General features: G+C 55.8%; 1 protein-coding gene across 1 annotated transcript in view; it reads right to left on the bottom strand.

Annotated features, from left to right (window-relative positions):
- foxn3 (forkhead box N3) overlaps positions 1-5,000 on the bottom strand; it is a 44,159-nt gene that overhangs the window by 17,285 nt on the left and 21,874 nt on the right. The window lies entirely within an intron of this gene.

Consider the following 5,000-nt stretch of genomic DNA (forward strand, 5'->3'; position numbering starts at 1 on the left):
TTACTTTTCCCTCCAAGAAACTAAAGGAACGAGTGTAATGGTGAAATGCACATTTTGCCCTGGCCTCTCCACGTCAGTGTCAAGTAATTCAAATGTCTTTCAACGTTGAATGCTTCCATGCATTCAATGCTTCCATGCATGAACACGCACACTTTGAGTTCAGTTAAAGAGAGGTGGAGGTGGGGTCCAAATTATTTGACACATTTCAGTGTTTCAAAATGTACTTGAAAGTAAGCAATAGTTACTTTTCACAGTAACTATTGCTTATATAATTGTAACTATTTTAGTTACTTTTTGGGAGAAGTAATTGTAACTAATTACTTTTTTAAAGTAACTTGCCCAACACTAATCAAGATAGAAGAGATAGATACATCAATTCAGAGAGAAACAGAGTGGGAGAAACGGCTAATTTAAGGAGAGGAAGAAGGGAGAAAGAACTTTGAAAGAGTGAGAGGATCTTCTACGATTTTGCTCTTGGAGAGCAGGCTCGGCTGGTTAATCCCCGAGCAGGACGGCTTCAACGTCTTCAGTCTCTCCCTCTCTCCCTCTCCCTCTCTTCCTCTCCCTCTCTTCTCTCTCTCTCTCTCTCTCTCCTCTCTCTCTCTCTCTCTCTCTCTCTCTCTCTCTCCAGAGGAGGTCCTGGGCTCCTCACAGCTCTGTTGTAATCGCTGCATAAGAGGCTCTAGAGACACGGTCAAAGCAGACACACACACGCACACAAGCACACACACACACGCACACATGCACACACACACGCGCACACACACACACACACACACACACACACACATACACAGACACATGCACGCGCACAGACACACATACATACACAAACCAGCCAACACTGGCCAAAGTATGTAGAGCGCTCCGTATCACTGGGACACGAGCGCAGTCAAGTACATAAAGGAATCTACTAAATTAAAAAAATGCCATTGCAGAAATTTGTGTTACATGAGATTACTAAAGAGAATGTCACACACCCTCGTGACCAACATTACCCTCTGGACTTAAGAGGGAGTGCGCTTCCTTTTCACCAACCCTTTTGCCACATTCAGAATGCTGACCATACCGCCCCAGAACACAGCCCGCCTTCAACCACCGTCTGCTGTGGTGCTGTAAACGTAAACGTACACTATGTCCCCTGTCAGTGGCCCCCTATCAGCGCCCCTTATCAGTGACCCTTATCAGCGCCCCTTATCAGCGCCCCTTATCAGTGACCCTTATCAGCGGCCCTTATCAGTGACCCTTATCAGTGACCCTTATCAGCGCCCCTTATCAGTGACCCTTATCAGCGCCCCTTATCAGCGCCCCTTATCTGTCAGGGTGTGGGTGTCTCCCTGTGTTTCCCTCCTGTGTGATTACTGTTCCCTCCCCTAATGTGTCTCAGCTGTTCCTCGTTGTGTTTGTTATTTAAGCCCTCGTCTTTCCTTTGTTCCTTGTGCTGTCATTGTGGTTTATCGTGGTTTGCTGTGGTTAGTGTTGGTGGTTAGTCTTGCGTGTTCCGTGTTCCGTGTTCCTTGTTCCCTCCCGAGTTCCGAGTTGTCTCCCGAGTTCCCTGATTCTTGTGCCTTAGCGCTTAGGCTTGAATAAGTGCAGTTTTCGAGAAACCGTCTGCGTTTGGGTCCTACTGCCTGCTCGCACCCCCACCCACCAGTTTCAGAATGACAGCACCACGAATGGACCCAGCGGACGATCAGGTTAGCCGTGAGCGGCAGGATTTATTTATTTTGAAGGCAATAGATCGCTGGAAGAGTTTGGGGTGCCACCCGGTTAGCCGTGAGCTGCAGGATTCATTTTTTATGAAGGCGATAGCTCGCTGGGAGAGTTTGGGGTACCACCCGGTTCCTCTGGCACTCCAGTTCCCGCTTTGACTCCGGTCCCCAAGCCCTGTCCGGTTCCTGAGCCCACTCCTAGCCTTCCAGAGGGGGACCGGCCTCTTCGCCTGCTTGAGGTGGTCCGCCCTCCGCTCCTGCCTGAGGGGGTCCGCCCCCTGCTCCTTCCAGAGGGGGACCGGCCTCTGCTCCTGCCGGAGGGGGTCTCCCCTCCAGACCGTCCAGGGGAGGCACGCTCCCCGCTCCTGCCTGTGGGGGCCCTCCTCCACTCCTTCCCGAGGGGGGTTCCCCTTCAAGGCCTTCCACCAGAGGGGACCCGCCCCCTACCTGGCCTTCCACCAGAGGGGACCCGCCCTCTACCCTGTCCACCGGAGGGGACCCGCCCCTACCTGGCCTTCCACCGGAGGGGACCCGCCCTCTACCTGGCCTTCCACCGGAGGGGACCCGCCCTCTACCCTGTCCACCGGAGGGGACCCGCCCCCTACCTGGCCTTCCACCAGAGGGGACCCGCCCTCTACCTGGCCTTCCACCAGAGGGGACCCGCCCTCTGCCTGGCCTTCCACCAGAGGGGACCCGCCCTCTACCCTGTCCACCAGAGGGGACCCGCCCCCTACCTGGCCTGCCACCAGAGGGGACCCGCCCTCTGCCTGGCCCCTCCTCCTGAGGGGACCCGCCCTCTGCCTGGTCCGCCTCCTGAGGGGACCCGCCCTCTACCTGGCCTGCCTCCTGAGGGGACCCGCCCTCTGCCTGGCCCGCCTCCTGAGGGGACCCGCCCTCTACCTGGCCTGCCTCCTGAGGGGACCCGCCCTCTACCTGGCCTTCCTCTGGAGGGGACCCGCCCTCTACCTCGCCTTCGCCGGCCTCCTGAAGGGTTCCGCCTTCACCGCTGCCGGGCTTCTGAGGGGGTTCTGTGCCACTGCAGGTCTCCTGAGCGACTGAGCCCTCATCGTCCTTGCCGCCGGCCTCCTGAAGGGTTCCGCCGTCACTCTGCCTCTGCTTGCCCCTCAGGCCGTCCGCCTGAGGCTCCCTGCCATGCCCTGGGGCAGTTTTCTGGCCGCCCGCCTGACGTCCCTCGGCTCTGCCCCAGTCCATTTATTTTTTTTTGGATTCCCCCCTCCTGGCGCCCCTCCACCCACCCGTTTTGGGTTTGACTTTCTTTGTTTTTTGCTTGTCGTGGGTCGCCTGGGAGTCGACCCTTAACGGGGGGGTACTGTCAGGGTGTGGGTGTCTCCCTGTGTTTCCCTCCTGTGTTGATTACTGTTCCTCCCCTAATGTGTCTCAGCTGTTCCTCGTTGTGTTTGTTATTTAAGCCCTCGTCTTTCCTTTGTTCCTTGTGCTGTCATTGTGGTTTATCGTGGTTTGCTGTGGTTAGTGTTGGTGGTTAGTCTTGCGTGTTCCGTGTTCCTTGTTCCCTCCCGAGTTCCGAGTTGTCTCCCGAGTTCCCTGATTCTTGTGCCTTAGCGCTTAGGCTTGAATAAAGTGCCGTTTTCGAGAAACCGTCTGCGTTTGGGTCCTACCTGCCTGCCTGCACCCGCAGCACCCTAACATTATCAGCGCCCCTTATCAGTGACCCTTATCAGCGCCCCTTATCAGTGACCCTTATCAGCGCCCCTTATCAGTGACCCTTATCAGTGGCCCCCTATCAGCGCCCCTTATCAGTGACCCTTATCAGTGGCCCTTATCAGCGCCCCTTATCAGCGCCCCTTATCAGCGCCCCTTATCAGCGCCCCTTATCAGTGACCCTTATCAGCGCCCCTTATCAGTGACCCTTATCAGCGCCCCTTATCAGTGGCCCCTATCAGCGCCCCTTATCAGTGACCCTTATCAGTGGCCCCCTCACAGTGACCCTTATCAGCGCCCCTTATCAGTGGCCCTTAACAGTGGTCCCCTCACAGTGGCCCTTATCAGCGCCCCTTATCAGCGCCCCTTATCAGCGCCCCTTATCAGTGGCCCCTTATCAGTGGCCCTTATCAGTGGCCCTTATCAGTGGCCCTTATCAGTGGCCCCCTGTCAGTGGACCCCTATCAGCGCCCCTTATCAGTGGCCCTTATCAGTGGCCCTTATCAGTGGGCCCTTATCAGCGCCCCTTATCAGTGGCCCTTATCAGTGGCCCTTATCAGCGCCCCTTATCAGTGGCCCTTAACAGTGGTCCCCTCACAGTGGCCCTTATCAGCGCCCCTTATCAGTGGCCCCCTCACAGTGGCCCCCCTATCAGCGCCCCTTATCAGTGGCCCCTTATCAGTGGCCCTTATCAGTGGCCCTTATCAGTGGCCCTTATCAGTGGCCCTTATCAGCGCCCCTTATCAGTGGCCCTTATCAGTGGCCCTTATCAGTGGCCCTTATCAGTGGCCCCCTGTCAGTGGACCCCTATCAGCGCCCCTAATCAGTGGCCCTTATCAGCGCCCCTTATCAGCGCCCCTTATCAGTGACCCTTATCAGTGGCCCCCTGTCAGTGGACCCCTATCAGCGCCCCTTATCAGTGGCCCTTAACAGTGGTCCCCTCACAGTGGCCCTTATCAGTGGCCCCCCTATCAGCGCCCCTTATCAGTGGCCCCTTATCAGCGCCCCTTATCAGTGGCCCTTATCAGTGGCCCTTATCAGTGGCCCTTATCAGTGGGCCCTTATCAGTGGCCCTTATCAGTGGGCCCTTATCAGTGGGCCCTTATCAGTGGCCCTTATCAGTGGCCCTTATCAGTGGCCCTTATCAGTGAGCCCTTATCAGTGGCCCTTATCAGTGGCCCTTATCAGTGGGCCCTTATCAGTGGCCCTTATCAGTGGCCCTTATCAGTGGCCCTTATCAGTGGGCCCTTATCAGTGGCCCTTATCAGTGACCCTTATCAGTGGGCCCTTATGGCCCCTCCTCAGACAGAAGGGACAGAGGACCCCCACCCTAGTGAAGGCCTTCAAACCAACATGGAGGTCTTCAGGTACTGTAAGGCATTCCACCCTCCTTTAATACAGTTCCTCTCCATGGTAACGGTGCAGTGTTGGGTCCCACCTGCACAGTCGTCACGGCAACTCCACCACTACACACCCCATGGCTGCGCGACTGAACGTGGAAGGTGAGATCAAAAGACACGGAGAGATACTTCCTTGGTCTCTACCTCATTATTAGTATTTTGTTCCCCCTTAATCTTGGCATGAAAATGGAAAAATAATATTATTACG

The sequence above is a fragment of the Gadus macrocephalus genome, chromosome 5, assembly GCF_031168955.1.
Source record: "Gadus macrocephalus chromosome 5, ASM3116895v1".
Taxonomy (NCBI): domain Eukaryota; kingdom Metazoa; phylum Chordata; class Actinopteri; order Gadiformes; family Gadidae; genus Gadus; species Gadus macrocephalus.